Genomic DNA, 23,095 nt, shown 5'->3' with positions numbered 1-23,095 from the left:
TAGCAATAAGATAGCAAGGGTAAAGGTAGATTAGAGTGACTGCTTTTGAAAAGACAGGAAAGTGCATTCCGTGATATGCAAGCACATTAACATAGATCATTAAATTAACTGAATGGAGTCACAATAAAAGCATATTGTTCCCTTCATATGGCAAATGTTTGCTACACTTGTACCTTAGACTAACATGGGATTTGCTTAACATTTTAATTGTATTATTTTAAGAAGTACAATGTCTTCCAAATGTTCTATTACTCTGCATATTTTTTTTTAGTTCTGTATTGCTGTTCACGCATATGGGCTTCTCAGGGTCCCTGGCACAATTTTATGTACCTCAAAATATCATGTGCAGATGGTTACATTTCGGTTTTTCATTTCGCACATGTAAGAACTTTCATGTGCTTAATGTAAAGCAAGGCTTAAGCGTGTCAAGTTGTCTTGTGTGACAAATAGTTGTATATAAATAAATGCACCGGTACACTCTAAAACAAAACAGAAACATTTAACTTCTTAGAAATAGAGTGCTGGAAATCCAGGAGTCTCTCCCATATTTGGCAGATGATTCTACAAGACTCAGGTTCACTACCGGCAAAGTTACATCTTCATGGTTTAGACAGACAAACACCACATAATCTCTGCTCAGATTTAAAATGCATGCCTGTGTAATATGCATTTGCAAATCTGTCTTAGAAATGTTCTGCTACAGATCAGATGCCTTGTTATTGAGAAATCAAACAGTTCTTTAAATAGAGGTTGAAAATGAGGCAGAAGCTAATTTTTGCCGTACAAAACTAATTGTGTGTTTTATTTTCATTTAACAGATTAAATATAGTTCTACCCTTTGCTTTGACTCCTCTTCTGTTCCTTACAAATGCGACAGTGTCAGAGTACATGCAGGGATTCCACTTAATTAAAAAGACGTAGTCACAAAAAAAGAAAAAAAAAGGGAGAGAGAGAGAGAGAAAAGAAAAAGGAACAATAAAAACAAAACAATTTATAGGGTCCTAGTTACTGGTATTTAACAAAAGGCATTTCTGGGAAATCGTTACGAAGCTATTTTATAGTTCTCTCAGTAGATGCTACATATTCTTTTATTGCTTTTATACTATATTTATTTTAAAATCAAACCTACAGGAGACAGCCTGTGAAAAAGGGAAGCGGAATAAAGCAGAAATGGATGACTGCCTCTTTGTGACATAGTTTCTCCCTCAGCCTTGCGTATTTGCATTAAAGTGGTTGTGAATAATGTACATTTGACCAGTGCTGTCTGCAGAACTAATGCCTATTAAAGGGATGGGAAGTAGCATATGTTGTGCCTAGGGCAGAGAAAGTCCAATCACCCCCACTGCGAGAGTCTCCAACTAAAACGCAGGACAGCCTGGGATTTATCCTAAATGAACCCAGCAGGGAGAAACAGGACACAGTCCCTCGGTCCACATTTAAGCTTCTGAACTAAGATTTTCCGTTTGCTTCCAAAAATAACCCCTAATCTCTGTCCATTCAGACAGAGAATAGAATTTTCCCTCCTTTGTCTTACGTACCTATCCTACCAAATTTCAAGGGAAACTGTGAGGACGAGAAATCGGACACAAGCCATCAGTTGTTACAGAATTGGGGTGGGGGGGATATATACTCCTTATTGCCATGTTAGCAGCTCTCTCCTCTGCTTGAGCTATTCCCCAGCATTATGGGACAAGGCACAGTTTCGCCAGTAATTGCAGAATGTTTTGGGTTTGTGGTTTCACTTTTATGTTCTTGACCTCTACCAGAAACGCTCTGCTGTTTAAACATCTTGCAAGGCTTCTCAGTCCCAGGACATAATCTTCCTGTGACCTCTAGCATCAGGTGCAGATTCCAACTAGCTCTCCTTCTACCTGTGTTAATTTGATAGCCGAAAAACAGCAATTATAAACATGTATGAGAATAACAAAATCGGCTGAAAATAGAAATTGCCAAATAGCCATGTTTAGATCGGTAGGATTGCCTTTTGCCTCATTAGCTGCAGTATTACAGAAAGAGAGAGAGAGAGAGCGAGAAGGACTAGAAAATATATATTCAGCTCATCCATTTGGTATTTATGTAACCCAAAGAGGGGAGGGGCAGGGCAGGGTAGTAAAAATAAAACACACTGGGAAGACTTGTAAGCGGTTCCACAGCATGACGTGAGTGCGTGCAATGCTGAAAATAACAGAGCTGATATGATTTAGCTTATCAGTGCTCCTACTCTCTTAGTGTTTAATTTCTATTCAAATTACTGTGAAGATTCTGCTATGTTTCAGAATGGAAGAAAGCTCCAAACCATTGATCTTGGTTTACTGGCCTCCTCCTTGGGGCAGGGGGGTGACGAGGAATGCCACGCTTCCATAGCCTGTAAGAACTTCATTCTTCGAATGGTTAGCTATTATGGAGGGTTAGACACTCTCAGGGAAATTAAGTCTTGGGTGTTTAATTTTATTTCTTTGGGTTCATAGCCTGACTTCTGCAGATCAAAGATGTCTCTCAACCCACCCCTGACGTCACCCTCCTGATTCACCCGAGGCCTATGACGGTTGGTTTCTGCAAGCTGGCCACCTTCATTTCTTCCCGTGACTCTGGTCTTCTCTTTCTTCACCCCATGACGTTCCCTCCCAGTTGCACAATCACAGAGATCCTGAGATCAACCAAACCCACCTTGAGGAAATTTCATTTTGGGCCATGATTCAGTGGCTCAGGCTTGGAAGACATAAACCTGTATTAAGCTGAAGGAGTGGCTTCAGTCTGCTCTGGAGTGGTATAAAGCACCTATAAATTGTGGAGAGGGAGTCAATGGAGGGGCAACCCCCAAAACATGCTATCAGAAAAGGTAACATGAAAGTTGCCTGACAGGAGTCTTATCAGTGGCTCAGAAATATCAATTGTTTGATTAATTCACTGAAGCAGATACCATTTCATCTTATACATCACCATTTTCTACCTTAAGCTTACTCTTGGCCATTATTAAATTAGGGACTGGGGGTGAAGGAAATGTGACATAGTTATTCATTATTTCAGCAAATACTCATGAGGCATGTGCTATGTGCTGACACCAGATGAAGTTAGAGGCCTCTGTTGCCACTGAACTTGAAGCTAGTACAGCACTTTACAAAGCATTGTGATCGTGCTATGATAAACCAAGGAACAACACAAGCCCGTGGGGTGCAAAGTAGAGCATGCAAAAAAAAAAAAAAAGTATAAAATTCAATATTTTTAGGAGAGCTTTCCAACTGAAGTTACCAAACGTGCAAACCGCTTTGCTGTCTGGCTCACAAGAACGCTGCCCTTGCTGTTGTTTTACCAAGAACAACGTATTATCACTTATTCCTTTCTTAGCCAGTTAGAGCTCAGTATCGCAAGTCAGTTGGGAGTGGGTGAGCTGTTCTCCAGAGAAAGCTTCACCGCAGACAGTCTCCCTCTTACACTATCAGAGGCTTTGGTCATCTCACACTTTGCTGCTGGGCCAGTAGAAGTTTGTATTGTGATGTGTTACATTTGTCACCACGTGCCCCCTAAGTCCCTTCCTCTTCTTGCATCACTTTATTGTAGCACGAGGTCTAAAACCCATGAATCTTGCTGTCTTCCAACAGCCCTTTCCTATAACACCAACATGTACAAAATTAGAGCTAATAATTCATAGCAAAAAGGATAAAAATCATAGAGCAACTGGCTTTCTTCCAGACTCCACAGCGAATCAAGTACTTAAGCAGAGCCCTTTCTGGGTCAGAATTAGAGTCCATGTGTGGCTGTGTCAGGAGCCCTGGGTTCCAGCTCTGCTTCTGCTACAGAGCCAGGGCAAGCACGAGCCCCCCTGGAGCAAAACTCCCTCATTTCTAGATGGAGGAAGCACGGACTAGAAGATGCCCTGATATTAACATCAACTCCAATAATCTCTAAATGGGTTTTTAAATAAATTAGGTGAACTTTTTGTTCTTTTAATGTTTAAACCCATCATCTATCCGAAGTCCTTAAAGGTCACTTTTAGATAGGATCTCGTGTGTCATTCTAACACATGTAAATAACTGAGAAACAGAATACACTCCACATTTCTAAAATAAAAACTCTGAAACCCAAAGAGATTAAGTGGTTTCTCTAAGAATATATATTGACTCAGCAGAGGAAAACAGAATCAAAACCCTATTCTCTCAAATTTTAAATCAGAAACCAAAATAGTCCATAGCAGAAAAAAAATTTTAATTTTTTCATAATTTCCCCTGATTCAGTTAATAATCTGACCCTCAGTATGACTAAGTAAAACATTCAATATATTTGGCTTTCTGACAGATAAAGCCGTTTTATTGACCACAATGCATGTTAAAGGAATGACCTGTTCATTAGAGTGCAAAGTGGGCCACTCAAAAGGCACAGATTGATAGTCCAATATCTATGTCTGATGGAGACAGTCACCCCTGGCAGGCAGGAAAGCCAGGCCAGAGGTGTTCCGCATCAGCTCCTCTCTCCTCTCTCTGAATGCTGACTGCATACACATGCTGGGAAGGTTCCCCGAACTCCTTGGCAAAGAAACAACACCTCTTCCTAAAGACGAGTAAGTGTACACTTAATTTGGATGGCCTCTAGCCCTCTGTGGGACACTGGGAAAGGTCAGAATTACTTTAAATGTCATAACCTGATGACTACAGAATCCAAAGGTCCAAGACCTTGGATTCCAAAGAGAGAACACAGGTAACTCAGCAGTTTCCACATCCCTTGCCTCAATCCTGTTTTCTGCACATTTTCAAAGTGCATACAGTCAGTTAAAATCTGCACCAGCAGCAGACCTCCGATAAATGCTGTATAAGTGTGTGTGTGGGAAATGAGGGTTAGTTATAACTCAGTCCTTTCAATGGTCACTTTTCCTCTGAGTTGGAGTTCAGTCATCTAGGAAAGGTGACAGCCTAGCATTTGGAAGTTCAACTTTTTAAAACATATTTTTGGTGGCAATTATCATGCCACTTATGTTAACTGTAACCATTTGTAACTAGTTCAAACCTCAGAGACAATTTTCTCTTTTGTGATTCAACCGCTGTCCTCCTTGCCAAACACCCTCCTCCTAATCTGAACTACAATTAAAGCTTGGTTCTGGTCACTCTGATGTGTCTCTGCAAGTAGAGACAGTCAAGCAATAAATTCAAAAGAATAAACTCTCTCCATTCCAATTTTCATCAGGCGAACAAAACAGTAAGACATACAGGTAATCAAATATATCAGTTCTTTTATGTTGATACCATATGGGGTCTTCATTTGAAGCATAATTTGACTGTCATTCCCAGAAGAGAAAACAAATAGAATTTTGAGGTTTGCTTGTATTGAAGGGGTACTTTTTAAACACAGTCTCATTTTAGAAGCAGAAAAAAATATGTCATTACAAATATGATACAGCGCTTACTCTGTGCTGGATACTATTCTAACTAGTTTGTAAAATTTAACATATGTAATCCTCATAATAACCCCATGCGGTTCTATGATTACCCCCATCTTACAGAGAAGGAGACTGAGAAACATAGGGCGAGTAGCTTTCTGAAGGTCAACGAGCCAATACGAGGAGGGGCTGGCATCCAGACTCCGACAGGGCGGCCCCAGAGTCTGTCTTCTAACTCTCCACGAGATGATTTAAATATCACTACGAACGTAAAAACTGGAAGCACTACATTTCCAAAGAAAACTGGAGGCGTCCCAATTTCCTGAGCCTGACGCCATCAGCCCTGGAGCTGTGCTTTCTCACGATTCTTTTTCAAATATTTGAGAGAATATTCTGAGAAAAGCCCTATTGTTTCTCCAAAATAGTCTCATATAGTCTTTCTCCAAACCTATAATAAGTACTTGAGCAACTTCTGCCAGACTGATTTTTGAAACCGAAGAATAATGCACGAGGATAATTTTCTAAGAAGAGGAAACGGAGGAGCTATTCTTTTTATTTATCATCTCAGTTCACGTGGTTGCAGTAAGTAAAAAGAAGAGACCAACATGAGCTGAAAGATCTCTGCATAGCGAACAAACCAAATCCCAATTCCACCATCCTGGGACTCTGCACGTTCAACCATGCTGAGCTTTAACTTTTCTTTAGTTTGTAAAATATGGTTAAAATACCTACCTCACATGTTGTAAGACAGACTAAATGAAATAATGTAAAGTGCTCAATAAAGTCCCCTGCATAGATACTCAGTTCTTTCCTCTCATGGTAGAAATTAGGGCTTTCTAGTTTGTACACACTCGAGGGAGAACTATTTAGCTTTTAAAGATGCAGGTGAAGAAAACAGCCATTCGATCACTCAGTAAATATGTTCAAACACTTATGTCCAGACACTATTATTTTTTCAAATATAATAGGTTGGAATTCTAGAAGGTTGAAAAACTCCTTGGGTATTTATTTCAATGTTTCTAATTTCATTAGAAACAAGTGTGTCAATGGATGATTCCTCCATCTCTGGTTGCTGGTTCTTTAAGGGAACACACTATTCAGTTCAGCAAGAACAGAGTAGTCCGTGATTCCTTTGCTCATCCCTGGACTTTGCAGGAAATTCATTTCCAAGTAGCCACACAGCTGAAAAGAGGTGTAACACTTGGTCTTAAGTAGTGGCTACAAAGCACTGAGAAATAACGGGCCAGTGAGGACTCAATACCTGTCAGTTCCTGGTCACTCCAGGTAAGCTGTCCCTAGAGGTTAACATCGACCACCATCAAACCCCTTTGTAACACACACTGTCTAATCTGATCATTGGCATCAAGACAGTGCCCTTCAGGTTGGGTCTATTTTGCTAAAAACTCAACAATAGTTATCTCCTTTTAAAAATGATCCAGGTTTATTACTTGAGTTTCTAATACAATTATTAATAAACCCATGTTGATATATTTCATTCTAGAATTTCTTCCTATGCATTTTAAAATATTAATAATATTTTAAATATTTTAATACATTTGTGATCATGACTAGCAGAGTTGTGATTTTTAAAATTACAATAATCTAAATAAACTGCTTAAAACCCAATTTTTCCTGATTTTCATCTCCAGTTTCCCTCAAACTACTTCCAAGTTTCACTTACAAGACAGCACAAGATGAATCACAGGATAGTCCGTGGTCAAAAAGCCTTTTGCAAATATGACAGCTCTCCAGAACTGCTAACGTCAACTTTCCGGCAATACACAAACTCTACAGCTAAAACTGCATCTGTATGACAAGGAGCTGGCTTCTTGTATCAGCTGAAAATTTTGCTGTATGCCTAGAACACTTCTTTACTTAGTATGGAAAAGCAGCTTGGACCAGAGTACAATTTGGAACATGTCATTGTTTCATTATTAGTTGTTACCATATATTTTAATCCTCTAACAAAGTATCTGACCAGCATATAAAATATGACACAGTGGACAATTTTTTTTAACAAACTAGTGATATTATGCTGCAGAAGCAGAAATGGGAATGCTGCAAGATCGCCGGGTGCCACAGTGCATCCATCGGACTCCAGAACAACTCCTGCAAAACTGCCTACACTAAAGGCCACTGGTGAGGACCCAGCTAGAAGCAAGAATTCCCCCAGCGAGTATGGTTTTCACTATGGTGGAGGCCTAAAAAGCAAAGCTCCTAAATGTACAAAGAAGCAAAAGACTCCAATGATCAAAAATGTTAAGTAATATAAAAAGCCAGGGAAGGCCAAAAAATAAATAAATAAATAATAAGATATGGATTATGTCCACACAGCCAAAATATTCCCCTCTGAATGTCCTTTATCTGTGGCATATTCCCTCAGAAAGCTCTTACTTAAGACCACGCTCTTTCCCATGGAGTCTCTGGGTAGAGGAAGGGACCGGACCCTTTGTTTGACTTTCTCTCCTGTTGGTATCGGGAAAGAGAGGGCAGGAGGCTGTGAGGTGTGGCCTGGCTTGAGCTCAGGGACACAGGAAAGCAGCAGAGAAGGCCTCAGTCCAGCTGTACTATCACAAGACCCCAGGAAAGCGGTGTCAACTCTTTGAGCCCATTTCTTTATTTGCGAAGTATGTGTCCTGCCCCATTTTCCTCCGTCCCTCTCCCTCAGCCACCTTCACTTTTCTTCTAGCCAATGAACTACCCTGTAGTTCCCAGGAAGCACCATGCTCTACTTTTTGGTTTGTTATCTACTATCCTTTGCCAGAAATGCCCTCTGTACCCTTTCTGCTCCCCCTTGCCCACTAAGCTAGTGCCTCCTTAGGATCCGTGTCTCAGATTAGACATCATTCACCCAGGGAGGCATCCCCGATGCCCTGATGTCGGCTGACATGCACCTCACAGGCACCCCCACGGCAGGACTCCCTGCACTAGAACCCCATCTCATCCTCTGCTGAAAACTCCTGTGAATCTGGCAGGGACTGAGCCCTCAAAAAATACAGGCAGAGGAAAGAAAAAGACACGGGTATGAAAGGGACGGGAGGCAGAAAGATAGTACAAAGAACAAGGAAGGGGGGGCATCCAAGGGAAAGAACAACTGTCCTTTTACCTTTACAGGGTTGTTATGAGGACCAAATGAGACAAGGTTTATGAAAACATGACAAAAATTCTATGTATCAGGATATTAAATGAGACATTTTCTGTTCTCCATGAATTTGGAAATTTCTGCTGAGGCTCAAAGCTGAAGACAATGGATAACCTAACTGATCAGGAATCATTCATTCAATATGTATCTGTATCTGCACCTTGTCTACACTCTCTTTCCTGTGAAGTACTATTCACCACTCGGGATCCACGTGAACAAAACAAAGAGCACAGCCCTCGCAGAGCTTCAGCTCATAAGAAGACAATGAAAATAAACATGACAAACAGGAATAATGCCTAATACACTAAACAGGTAAGAGTGTCGGGAAAGAATAAAAGAAAATGAGAGCAGCCTGGAGACTAACAGGAGTGACCAGTCGGTAGGTTCGCAGTTTTGAAAAGGATGATCAGGGCAGTCTTCATGGGGAAGAGAGAAACAAGCCTGAAGAATGGGAGAGTTTAACCACATGGGTAACGGGAGAGAAGCTCATGCAGGTGGAGAAAATAGCTCCTGCAAAGGTCCTAAGGAGGCTACTGGCCTGTCATGAAAACAGCAAGGAGGCGGCTGGGGCAGGATGAGGAGATGGGAGGTTCATAGCGGTAGGAAAGGAAGTCAAAGAGGCAAAGGGAGGAGGCCAGTCATGTACTGGTTTGCAAACCAGTGTAAGAATGTTGTCTTTTACTGTGAACAAGAGAGCCCCCACAGGGCTCACAACAGAGAAAGATCACTATCTGACTTACCTTTTAAGAGGGCCACTCTGACTGCTGCATTGAAAACTGAGCCCAAAAGGGCAAAGGTAGATGCCAGCAGCCAGAGGAGGCTACTGCAGTAATTCAGGTAAAAGACGGCAGTGCCCTGGACCCAAGTGACAGCAGCAGTGGTGGTAAGAAGGGTCAGGCTCTAAATGTATTTGGAGGTTGGCGCTAATGAGATTTCCTGTTCTCTGAGTCTCCGATGCTGCTGAAACTCAAAGACCTGAGACATGTTGAAAGACTCTACCCAAGAGGGCTCCCTGGAGGACTGCAGAGGCCTGGAGTGGAGCACAAGTGGTCCCCCCAATACCAAAAGGAATTCTCAGACACCAGCTGGGTGTTGGAGAAGCCAACTCAGTTCAACTCAGTTCTGATACTACCTGAACATAACATCAGACGCCACAGGTTAAGGGCTCAGTCCTACAACACTGCCGTCCCTGCCCCCACCCCAAAAACACACACACCTTAGATGTCAGTCTCAGGCCCAAGCTGTCATCAGGCTTCTGACCCACTACTGGCTACCTACTGGAGGGTCCCACAACCTGCTCCTTGTGTTTGATTAATTAGAGTAGCTCACAGAACTCATTTTACTGACTAGATTCCCAGTTTATGATAAAAAGATAGGACTCAGAAGCAGCTGCACAGGACAGGGTATGGGGCTAGGGCGTGGGGCTCCCATGCCCTCTGCAGCTGGGCCACTTTCCCCACATGGCTACCATGTTCACCAACCTGGAGCCCAGGACTCCTAGAACCCAGTCCATTTGGGTTTGTTTAGAGGCTTCCTTGCATAAACATGGTTGATTACATCATTGGCTATCAGCAACTGATTCAACCTCTAGCCTCTCTCCCCTCCCTGGAGGTCAGGGAGTGAACAGAAAATTCCAACTCTCTAATCATCTGGCTGGTTCCCCTGGCAACAAGCCCCATCCTGAGGTTACCTAAGGACTTTCCAAAAGTCGCTCCATTAACATAAGAAAAGACACCTTTATCACTCTTATCACAAGTAATTCCTAGGGTTTTGGGAGCTGTGAGCCAGGAAATGTGGATGAAGACCAAAATTAACAGTAGCCCCCTTTATCCCCCAGTTTTGCTTTCCACAGTTTCCGTAACCCTCAGTCAACCACGGTGCGAAAATATTAAATGGAAAATTCCAGCAATGAACAATTCATTCATTAAAAAAATTTTAAATTGTGCTCCGTTCTGAGTAGTGTGATGAGATCTCACGCTACCCCACTCCATCCAAGCCTGGGGTGTGAGTCATGCCTTTGTCCAGCCTTTCCACCCGCTAGTCACTTAGTAGCCTTCTTGGTTATGGGATCAACTGTCACTGTCCCACACCTCTTGTGTTCAAGTAACTTATTTTACTGAATAGTGGCCCCAAAGTGCAAGAGCAGTGATGCTGGCGATTCAGATGCGCCAAAGAGAAGCCTCAAGTGCCGCCTTTAAGTGAAAAGGTGAAAGCTCTCCACTTAATAAGGAAAGACAAAAAGTTGAATGCTGCTCTGTGGTAGGAACTAATCTTCTATCCATGAAATTGTGAAGAAGGAAAAAAGAAATTCATGCTAGTTTTGCTGTCACATCTCAAACTGCAAAGTTACAGCCACAGTGCTTAAGTCCTCAGTTAAGAATGAAAAAGGCATTACATGTGTACAGCAAGATATTTTGAAAGAGAAACCACATTCACATAATCTTTATTGCAGTAAACTGTTATAAGTGTCCTGTTTTATTTCTGGTTATTGTTGTTAGTCTCTTGCTGTGCCTAATGTATGAATTAAACTTTATCATAGGTATGTACGTATAGGGAAAAAACGTGTATATGTTCCAACTATGCCCTGGTAGTCTTGGAATGTATCCCACATGCATAAGGGGGAACTACTACATACATAAGAAATATGTGTTTGGTCATCTAAATGACCAAAACACATATTTCTTATAAATCGCAATATTGTAACCATAGACTGGATGGCTCATGAACAACAGAAATTGATTTCTCACAGTTCTGAAGGCTGGGAGGTCCAAGATCAAAGAAAGCACTGGCAGACTCAGTGTCTGGTGCGGGCCCAACTCCCGGTTCATAGATGGCCATCTTCCGGCTGTAACCTCTCATATAGAGGTGGCGAGGGAGCTCTCTGGGGTCTCTTTTATAAGGGCACTAATCCCATTCGTGTGGGCTCCACCCTCATGACCTGATCACCTCCCAAAGGCACCACCTCCACATACAGGTGGAGGGGGAGCATTTTCATTCTATAGCGATGCCCCCAGTATATTCTGTTAGGCTCAAACTGCATTTTTGTCTGTTTGTTTTCATCTCAGCGACTATAAACCAGGCACGGCTCTTCGGGCTGGCATGGTCCCGCCACTAGGAATGGCCTCGCACACCTGCCCCCTTGGTTCTTCTGCATTAGCAGCCCAGCTCATAGTGACTTTTGGGTCTGCAACACCCACCACTCAGTCTAATCTCATCCCTGTCCCTGACCCTTGTCCTCTACCCACCTGCCTATGCTCATTCTTCTCAACCTGAACGTTCTCCACACCTCTTTTCTAGAACAACTACCATACCATACTCAAATCTAGCTCAAGGCTAGCTTGAAGCCTTCCCAGATGAACTTCAGTAAACAATAACTTTTCAGACCCTTTGCATTCCAACAGCACCGGGTAGCTGTGGATTTTCCTCCTGCTCAGCGGCTTCATGGATGAATACCTAATCTCCCCTCCTCTCAAACAGAGAGTAAGTGTAGTGTGGTTGCTTTTCTCATGTGTCAACTTTGCAAGCCTACAGCCCCCAGTTATTCAAGCAAATGTTAATCTACGTGTTGCTGTAAAGGGGTTTTTGCAGATTTAGAGACTGGCATCTCTAATTGAGTTTAAGTAAAGAAAAGTATGCTGGATAATCTAGTGGGGACTGAGTTAATCAGCAGGGAGGCCTTAAAAAACAGAGCTAAAGATTCAGAGAGAGAACAAGATTGATTCTGTCTCTGGACAGCAGCTCTGGCCTGTGCCCCTGGAGTTCCAGCCTGCCCATAATCTTCTCTTTCTGACTGCCTGCCCTGTAGATTTTGAACTTGCTTAAGCCACACCTCATAGTCACATCAGCCAATTCTTTGTTTTACATGTGTACAAACACACACACACATCCATCCTACCAATTCTGCTTCTCTGGTTGAACCCTGATCGATACAGGCAGTAAGCAGAAAGAACTGTCTCTTCTCTTAAACCTCCACCGTAGGTAACATACAAACACATATACACAGAAATTCACATTTGGGTACCTAGTTAATATCACTGAATAAACCTAAGATATTAAAATTGTGACCAAGTATCATATGTACAGAGAAACATGCAAGATAAACTGAATAAACAAATGTTGAGTAATAAAAAAAATTATAAGGATAAGTCAGTAAATTATTAATCTTGTGGAAAGAAAAATTTTTGAAATGAAGTCACTGAGTAAGTTTTGAATAGAGACTGGTAGTGGTCTCTATTCAAGTAACGGTGGCGAACAAGATGAGAAAAATGCTTCTGAAGCAGTGGTAGTACAAGTACATGGTGAACACTATGTATACCTACATGTTTATTTAAAGAGGATTCCAAATAATTAAAATGCAACAAAACACGTATTTTATCTGTCTAGGTTCCCATTCTTTTTTTAGTTCATTCTACCAAGCTGTCATCGTGATCACCATAACTGATGCTTACCATTTAATATAAAAGTTTTCTCAAGCACGGTATTAGATATAAATGACTTTGATTTGTGATTTTTCTCCCACCACTGTGCTCTTAGAATGCATGACATGATTATGTATGAAATGGGAATTGAAAATTCCCTCAATATCCAGAAGCATGTATTTATGCAGTCTTTAAAATTTGGAATTATGTAGGCTGCCTAAGCTCTAAATTTGAACATTCAAATATAAGCGATTACATATTACATACATGGTAATCATCTGATAAACGAAGGAACTGAAAGGGGCAGGGAAAGGAACAGTGGGAACAGAAGTTCAAGGTTATGCCTTTGTGGACATCCCACCATCTGCAGAGCGTGGACATTTTAAAAATACTCTAAAGCTTCCAGCTAGCTAGGCAATGACTCAGAATTGGCACACAATGTGACCAAAACCAGAGGATATGCTTTGGTTTGAAAACTGGTTTCTTGTGTCAGTTAAAATTCAGAAACACATTTGCTATCCATGCTAACCTCGTTCTTTTATTCTGTAAAATTACTTTGATCAAATGAAACTATGTAGATCAAGCTTAACTTTTCACCAAGCTATAAACTCTGGATGCAAGATGTTATAGAATGGAAACACTGATATTCCACCAGGGAAAGTAGGAAAAGCCATCTTTTATTATATTATTTTAGGAGCTGGGGAAAGAACTCCTGCCCCTGAAATATTAAATTTAGTTCAAATTCAATTTAGCAAATGTATATGAAGTGTCTACTGTTTACCCGGTGCTGAGTTGACAAATGTGAGTGAGACAGAGTTGCTGCCCTCAAGATGATCACTGTGTTATGAAAACAACAGCTCTGAGACAGTGTGACGACAATGGTAAGAGAGATCTATACAGGGCAGCATCAGGGGTTTGATGTATCAGGGGTAACTTCCTAATGTGATTATCCCTGAGCTGAGTCTCAAAAGATGAGGTGAGATAAGCATGCAAAGAGGAGGGAGGAGAGCCTTACCACGGGGCCTCCTGAGCAAAGGGCAGAGCCAGCAGGCTGGGCTCAGGGTACCACACACAATTCAGGGTTGTTGGAGTGTAAGAGGTGAGACATGGAGGGGCAAAGGGCAAAAATACCAACAATACACTGATCTGAGTCCATACCAAACTACACGCATGATGGAGATAACAAAGCCAAAGAATAGATGTACTTGGCATCTAAGGGTGTGGAGAGAGGGAAAACCAGTACCAAAAAGAAGCTTAAGACATTAAAGACAAACATTGCTCCTTTGTAATTTTGGTTAGGCGGGTCCTAAGCAGTTGTAGAGACAGATAAACAACTTCCCCACTAGCATCAAAAAGCACCATCCACAGATGATCGAGCTTGAATTCAACATAAACAACGAAGCCACAGACACACTCAGACAATCCCAAAAATAGCATATTATGATTAATCACGATATTATTTTGACAGCTGTATTCACTCTCATTACAGAAAAAAAAAATCCAAAGTGTATAGCTGATATACTCTTAAGTCTTTATAATGACACATACCTCCCTAGAAATTGGATTCTCTAATTGTTTTCCATGTAAACAATCAAACTAAAACAACGACAATGCATGTAACAAGTAATGCTTTCTTCCAAGAGACCCTAATTATGTCTAGCCGTCTGGGAATTACCCCTGGCAGGACATAAGGACATGACAATCTTTACAAGAGTCCATCTGAAATCAAATCTATGCCCGATAACTTAGAGTGTACGATAATTTTGCTCTTATTTACTTCCTATCTGCTAGACAGGTGGGTTTTGAATGGGCAGGAGATTATCCTAAGGAAAATATACAGTATAATCGAGCCCTGTAGCCTGGTCATTAAGAGGAAGCGGGCTCGGGAGTCACCCAAAGCCGGGTTACAATCTGTTCTTGTCTCTAACAGCCCTGTGGCCTAAGGAGATGCACTTGACTTCCCTAAACCTGGGGGATGATGAAAGAGATACGTTTCATAAGGAACCTCAAAAGTCCCTGCAGGACAAAGCCCCCAGGCGCCCCTGGGTGACTAAACAGTAACACATCCTATTGCATCCTGGAGTTCAACCCCGTCTCCTGATCTCGGGCTCCCTGAGACGAAAGAGCCCAAACAAAATACCCCCGTCCAAACTTCTGCCACAGGCCTTGCTCTCAGAGGAGCCCAGGACAGCGCCCGAAGGAAACCGAAGGTAAGGTCGTGAGGACCTTAACTGTAAAGTGAAGTCAGAAGTTTCTGGTTTCTCACCACTAGACAGTTCCCCAAAGAAACTAGGTCCTTGTCCAACTGGCTGGAAGGGAAGGTGCACTTCCAGGCTAGATACTTCTTATGCCTTTCGGGACACTTGGTTTCCTCCAGATCTTCCTTAGGGGCCAGAAAGAGCCTCTGCAGTGGCACCACGGGGGGTGCCCGGGAAGCAGGCAGCCTCTCCCATGCATGCACGCCCCGGGAACTCCAAGCCAATAACCACTCCACCAGCAACTGGGGACCAAAGGGGTCGGGAGCTGGAGAGCATGCGCTCCTTTCTCTCAACCCGACTGCACACAGTTGTGACCATGACCGGCTCCATAACGCACCTCTTGATTAGCTTTCCCTTCTTGATTTCTCACCTCCCGATCACCTACTCCTTTTCCTTGAGTTCACGTCCCAAGATAAGTGACCCTAAGCAAGCCCTTTCTCAGCCTCTTTAAGGGGGACCTAGGATAAGGAAATGTGTGTCAGCAGATTAGGGTACAACAAACACATCTTGGGAGCAAGTCATGGCCTCAGGCTGTCCCCGGGGGCTGGCCTGTTAGTCAACTGGTTGGAAGCCTCAATGGCCAGGCTAGAGAAGTGTCACTATCTCTTAAAAATATCGAGCAAAAAGCCACATATAGCAGATATCACACTTACGTGTCAAGCACAGCGTGGGCACCGTACTCAAACTGTTGCGCTTCGTAATCGAGTTACATCAGCCAGATTTGCATCAAAGGCCTCCAGTCTTCAGCTATGTTAGAGGCAATCTGTTGACCAAAATGAAAAAGTCTCATTGTCAGTGGCTTTAGTTTGGAAGACCCCAGCCTCAGGGAGGTGTTACCCTTCCCACCTGTTATCAAATCAAACCCCTACCCAGGGGCTTATGTTTAAATGGAGAAAACTAGGTGCATAACTTTTTCTTTAAATGGTACCAATATAATTCTATAGATGTTGTAGTTTGTATGCAGTTTCATATATTTATAATTATTAACACCAAAAGTGTATAAGGGACAAATAAAGGCTTTAACCGAGTTAGACAACAGAGTGGAACAGTAATATTGCAGTTCAAATACAGAAAAAGTAGGAAAAAGGATATAGTTCAGCAGGCATTAGGTTCTATGTTACCCCTCTGAACCATTAATTCAAGGCCACTTGGAAAGAGTAACCTTGCTGTATAATCAACGAGAGTTGAATAAATTTACATATTTCAGGACAGAGACCTATGGCCTCAGGAAGAAAACTAGGAGAGGTAGGTGCTAATAAGAAACAAAAAAGGGTGGGAGATGTTAGGGACTCTGCCCACCAAGACGGGTGTGCCACATTTCAGAGCCAAAGACAGCTGCATTGCTAATACACTCCTTGGGTCAACAACTGCTGAGGGACGTAACTTCTAGGACACATCTCTGTCCATGGGAGTGCCGGTTTTTACAGGAGGGAGGAAGGGACTGGAGTAGGGAGGATTTGCTAAACCAGCACTGATGGGAATTCCGTAATTTGCTAGGCATTGTGCTAAGTGATTTACACTGCCTACTAATTTAACTGTTCAGAATAGTCCTATAAAGTAAATCCGATAAACCCATTTTGGAGGTAAAAAAGCTGAAGCTTAGATGTCAAGCACTTTCCCTAAGACCAAACCATTAGTAAGTGGTACAGCCTGGCATGCCTGTCTCACTCCAGGTTCGCTGGTCTTTTTCACTCCACAAGGCTGTCCTTCTTCTTTCCTTTTGTCAAATTCAGGACAAATGACTGTCAAACGTTTCATTTACATCACAGTTTTCATTCCTAGAGAGGTAAAGTGTTTTCTCTACAAGGTGCCAGAGTGTTACATGTAGCTAGCTTAGTAATGAGAAGGGTAATTCTTGTATGTTCCAATATTGACATCTACACTTAAGAAATGTAGATGGTGTTTCTGAAATTGAATTGAAATACCTAGAAATTGACTAGAATAGGCTTAATGACTTCTGAATACAAAGAATTTTGAATTAAAGAATTACAGCTTTTAATTTTGTAAACTAAAGGAACTCTTTGACGAGGAATAAATAGCCAGGGCTGATACCTTCCCTTGAAGAGAGAGAAAGCAAACTCAGAAAAGAGAAGCGCCATTTCCAGACAGAGACTGAGTAGGGAAGGACATTTACATGCCAGGTCTTCAATGATTCTCTCTGACTCTAAGACCACTCTCCAGAGAATGCTCAGGAAGGCTCTCTGCTCTGAGCGAATCTTTTTGGAGGCAGCTCTGCACCTGCCTGCTCAGCTTCTTCCCTTTCTAAAAATGCCTCAGCTTGTCTTTGACACATTTGTGACATCAAAATGCAAGTCTGTCTTTTCTCTTGCCTTTTCACTGAACAGCAGTCCATAATTACTCTTTCTACCACCACCCATAAACCCCTAGAATGTCTGCATGTATAACATATCATGCATGTGTTCAAGAGAATATGGTTTTTTTTTTTCTTCTGTGTAGAGAAAGCCTTGGAAATCTGACAAAGTCTTCAAGTTTCTATAACAGAATTTTAAGGACAGTGTCTTTTTTCCGCATTTTATATTGACCCCAGGCATCCTCTGTGGCTTTCAAGTCAACAAAATTATTATTCCATTTACATTCTTGGGGTTACATGAATGCCAGTTCCTCGCAGACACTGTGGTTGGCTTGTCCTGGGATACTCTAGTTGCCTTATTCCCATTTGTGTTGCAAACTTAGTCAAGATTTTAAAGGTCACTTTTATTAGCCTTAGGGACGCCATGTTTCACAGAGTGCCTTGTCCAGGGTCTGGCGTTCTGAAGGGTGTGCACAGTCTTTGCCTCAATGACAGAAGTGACTTTGCTTATTAGGGTGTTGTGCCATCTGGAAGAGCTCCAGGTAGAGGAGAATTTATCACAGTAGTAATACAGTATGAAGTTATTTGCAAAGAACTGTATTACCAGACAAATATCCAGCATGGATATCGGCGTGGATTAGCCCTGCGTGCCATTTAAAGAAAGAAAACTACTTTGTAATAGGAAAATTATTTTTGTATCTCTGATCTCACCTGCCGCATTTCCCTTCCATTCTGCTGATAATTTCATACACTTTTATGAAGAGCAATTCCAGGCTCCATTATTGTTCCAAGCTCTGACATTCCTGTAGAAAATGAAAACCCGTCACAGCCTTCCCTCCTGCTCATAAAGTCCTCCAGGAGGCGGATCAGACCAGAGAATCTTCTGACTTAGGGAAAATTTTTATTCTTTTACATAAACCCCTGCCCCAGGCAGGAATAAGGAAGAAGTATTTCAAACCCAATTCCAAATATTTCCCTTGGACTCGCTCCCTGAGAAGAACGGAGCAGCTGCCCAGTTAGCATATCTGTAGATCTTCTGAACAAACTCAGTGATATTTTCATCAGTAAGTTGACAGAACAGAGTCCCCAGCTGTCACCTGGGTACGTACTTCAACAGGAGGATTAAAAAATTAAATAAAATAAAGAAGGTCAGATGATTATTATTTCTTAAAATACCTTTGTGAGGCATGGAGAAGATAGGTCCACAAAATCCAACTGGTCTACCCCAGCTCTCTCATTTTACAGGTGAAGAAACTGAGGCCCAAGGAAGTTAGGAGAGCTGTACAAGGTCATGTGGCTACTTAGTGACGGAGCCAGCACTGATGCCCGAGTACCTTGACCACCAACCTACTGTTCTCACACTGATAAAAATAATCTCTAATGTGCTGTTTAACTATTTTCATAGTTTAGAGAGATAACATAGCAATTTGTTTTGTTTTTCTCAAAAGCTTAATTATATGTAGTAATCACATATCATTGTCCTTTCAGATACCCACTGAAATGACTGTTTGTCACTAAAATATAAATGTGTTGGTTTCATTTCCTTTTTTAAAAAAAATTATTATCCAAAATGTGTTATTGGCATGGTTTTCCACTCAACCTTTTCAGGGTGCTTTTAGTGCCTAGGAAGTCATACAATAGTCCTCTATCTAGAGTTGCCCAGGGCTCACTGAGTGGCCATGGCTCCCTACCTCCAGAATGCCAGCAACAAGACAGGGGAAGCCAGCAAACCAGTGTTCACCTGAGTCTCTCAGGTACCCTCGAAAATAGTACAGCTTTCAATTCTAGATGACGAGCACATCAGAAACTTGGGTTGAGATAAAAACAGGCCAGTAACCAGTGGTGGTCTCTCTGAGCCCCTTACATGAGCAGGGAGTTAGGTGGGGGCTGGTGAGATACAATGTTCAAGGTACAAACTTGCCCTTATTAGAAGGAAACATTGATTTGGGCCCCAAGTTTAAAAGTAAAAAGGGTTCTCTCAGGGAGTGTCTTGGCTCAGCCTGCTGTAACAAAAATGTCATAAGACTGTATGGCTTGCAAACAATAGAAATTTAGTTCTGGACGTGGGAAGTCCAAGACTGGGTGCCAGCATGGTCAGGATCTGGTGAAGTTCTCTTCTGAATCACAGACTGATAATTGTCCTTGTATCCTCACATGACAGACAGCAGCAGGGGGACTCTCATGACTCTTAAAAAGGCACTAATCTCATTCATGAGGGCCCCACCCTCATATTCTCATCTAATCCCAATACCTGCCAAAGACCCATCTGCTTATAATATCAGTGGGGATGGGGACAGAGTTTCAGTCTATGAATTTGAGGGGCAAGGGACAAATATTCATTCCACAGAGGGAATGTTCACTCAGTTATGCATATATAATATGAAATTTAAAATGCTTCAAATGAACTTAATCTTATTAGTCACTTGAGTTCTTCAGGAAAAAGAGGAAACCTCAGGAATTAAATTATCACTCTTCAGGAAAAGAATGTACTATTTAGTATTTCTTTGGGTTTCATTAAATTGCTGCTTGTGCTCTGCACTTCAGTTTTAAAACATGGGCAGCTACATCCTTCTTAGCTCCTGAGATCTTGTGACAATTCAGATGCTGCCCATCACCGTCATCTGCTCGAGAAATGCTCTTACTTGCACGTGTCAGCATAGACAGAACTCTTTATTGATAGAAGTTTTTCTTTTTTTTAAAATGCATTTGTACCTCTAGGACAGAAACTTTAAAATATTCTATGACTATCAGAGAATAATAATCAAATGAAAATATTTTAATATTTTATATTTGGTCATCTAAAGATAATAACATTACCCAAACCTAAAAAAAGGAATTAATATTGCACAAAATTTCAACCATTTGACTACGACATATATTTTTAGATAAAAGAAAAATTATATCTGTGAATTCTAAGAGCTTCCAAATTACCCTTTGATGGCAGACTTCAGAGATGGACCCACTTGGGTTTTAGTAGCGGTAGGTACTGAGATGCTGTGTTAATAGGAACAGTAAAGTGGTCCCTTCTCTTAACAACATCCTCTCCTTTTAACTTCGTGCCAAATAAACACAACTCCTGGAATGAAGATTTAACAGGAGAAAAAAAGGGAAAATTTCTCAGCAAATAATAGCAGCAGCAGTTAAAGCACATGAGGAATTAAGATGCATCTCTGCCGCCGGATTAGTAATGAATAAATAGGGCCCACTAATTTTTACTGTGCTTGCAGTAAAACAGACCACACAGGCCTTCTCTTCTGGAATCTGTAAGTAGTGCTTTAAAATCTTTACATGGCTTTAGCACCTGTAATGACTTAGGATGTTCAGGGATGTCTAAAGGAAAAAGTACTCGGCCTTTCCTTACACACACAGTTAAAAATAATTTCCCGACTGTTAGCTACAGTGACTCCGAGGGCAGCTTCAGGCCCAAACATCAGGGGTATTATTTCCTACTCACCTACTATCTACATTAGCCTTTTTTTAATGTGACTCATCAATTACCCATATATAAATTCATCCTCCAGCCCTAATGATTGATATAAAGGTCCCCTATCCATGATAACATAATTTACAGTACTAACTCCTTTCATCTACAATTCTGCATAGGTTTTTTTTTTTTTTTGACTTGTGCTAAGATCCCACATCACTTTAATTTTTCATATTGAATTCATTTCAAGAGCTGCACCCCAGGAACCCCTTGCATGACATCTCATTTTCGGGACAATCTGTAAACACTGTGACAATCTGTAAGCTAACCTGATAGGAGGCTGTGTTTACAGAGACCCCCAAGGAACTGCTGCAGCTGAGGGGAGAATCACTCTTACTGCGCTGCTGCCCCCACACTGGTGACAGTTCCCGCTAATGGCTGTGTTCTGACTGATGCTGGCACACAGCTAGCTCGGCTACAGCAGAAATCACCTGGGTAGCTGTACAACCTTCAGTTCTCCGGGAACAAGGCAGGGATCAGAATGTTTATACAGAGGCAGGAACATCCCACCTTTCCCCTTTCCAACCCCCAAATCGCCACTGTCATTGTACTGTCCAGATGTGCCTCGTGTTATGAAGGAAATTTGACAGTAAAAATTTCAGGAGAGCCCCAGGGATTCTGTGCATTTGCCACCTTTCAGTTCCTACAGCTCAATTCCAAACCTGCCAGTTTTAAAAACAGGCAGGTCTTTAAAGATTGTGATTTGGATCCAGAACCTCCGTCATGGGAAAACTCACTGCGGGCACTTAGAAGCGTGGGTATATGACATATTCAAGCGGGCATGAAACAGTTAAATGGCAAAAGCCTGTCAAGGCAGCCAGTGAACAGCTTCTAACCAAGGGCTGCTGATGTCATGGGGGGTCATTGATAGCGAAACACAGGAAGTAACCATAAAGTAAATGACTTCTGAGTAGTGGGGGAGACTTTTTTTTAACTAGTGCTCAGCCTGAAGTCTGCTCTATTTCCCACCCCTAAAATCCAAGAGAATCTTCAAAACCTCTCCATTACTATTGCAAAGAAAAGGCATTTATTTCCAGGGAGCTACAGAATAGCTGAACAAGTACCAAACGGGAGGCAAATCATATGTCCAGCATTAACATGAATCCAGACAGTAGGAGATCGGAAGCAAATAGCTAAAGCCATGAAAATCAGTAGACGAGGAGTTGGCCCTTCAAATGCTGAATGTTTTTGTGGCAATTGAGGGACTAAGAACTCTCCGTAACTCATAGATTAGCCCTGACACAAGTGACCAAGCCTATACAGGCCACTGGAGATGGATCGTAGATCCGTGTGACACCAGGTAATAACAGAAAAAAACGAGGCCAGACCTGAACCAGGCCTGAGACTTCTCTAGCCATGTCTGCCGCTTCCGTAGACAATGCAGAACTATAATATGATTATTTCCAAATATTACTTAAGAGTTTGGCTTATCTATAGCTTAATTTGTGAATGATTTAGTAAATACATTTATTTCATTCTCCTATGAGCATTTAATTGTTCTTAATTTTGTATCTTCATAAAGAATCTTTATAAATATTTTAAAAATACTTTGACCATTTTTAAAGAGAAGAAACTCTACCAAAATGTCCCAATTGAGGTTTAAAACCAAGATCTTTATGTCCAGGTAGGCAGGTTAAAATGATGCCTGGTCCTGTGTGGGTATGTCTTGCACTGCATCTCTCTGCTGAGGGCATACTATTATCTCATATACAGAAACATGTGAGCCATGAGGTCTGACCAAGCTGAACCTTCAAAACTGACTAGCTTTTTGCATTTAATGTAGAGAAATATGACACTAGCCAAGCCAGTTATTCTAACTCACCAGCGAGAGCTGCTAAGCTATCAGTTATAGAAACACAGCCCCAGTGCATAATTCCATTTTCCTCTTTTCAACAGAAGGAAAAGAAAGAAAGTGCTTTCTCCACTTCGTGAAGATTTTTCATGTAGACATTTTATCAAACGTACACAACTATTGCAAGAATAGAACAAAGAACTTCCGTATTCACCCAGACCCACAATTTCAGCACTTCTGTTCTCTTCCTCCCTCCCTCTCTTCCTCTCTCTTTCTCTCTTGAACCCAGAATAAGTTGCATTCATCACGACCTTTTATAAGA

The 23,095-nt window shown here is 41.7% G+C and overlaps 1 long non-coding RNA gene across 2 annotated transcripts in view; it reads right to left on the bottom strand.

Moving 5' to 3' along the window:
• LOC135318584 (uncharacterized) overlaps positions 1-23,095 on the bottom strand; it is a 368,934-nt gene that overhangs the window by 335,446 nt on the left and 10,393 nt on the right. For both annotated transcript variants that reach the window (XR_010376750.1, XR_010376751.1), the window contains exon 2: positions 15,840-15,949. This is a non-coding gene — a long non-coding RNA (uncharacterized LOC135318584). The remainder of the gene's footprint in view (positions 1-15,839; positions 15,950-23,095) is intronic.

This window comes from Camelus dromedarius, chromosome 19, assembly GCF_036321535.1.
Source record: "Camelus dromedarius isolate mCamDro1 chromosome 19, mCamDro1.pat, whole genome shotgun sequence".
Classification (NCBI taxonomy): Eukaryota; Metazoa; Chordata; class Mammalia; order Artiodactyla; family Camelidae; genus Camelus; species Camelus dromedarius.
This window is presented reverse-complemented; position numbering and strand designations above follow the sequence as displayed.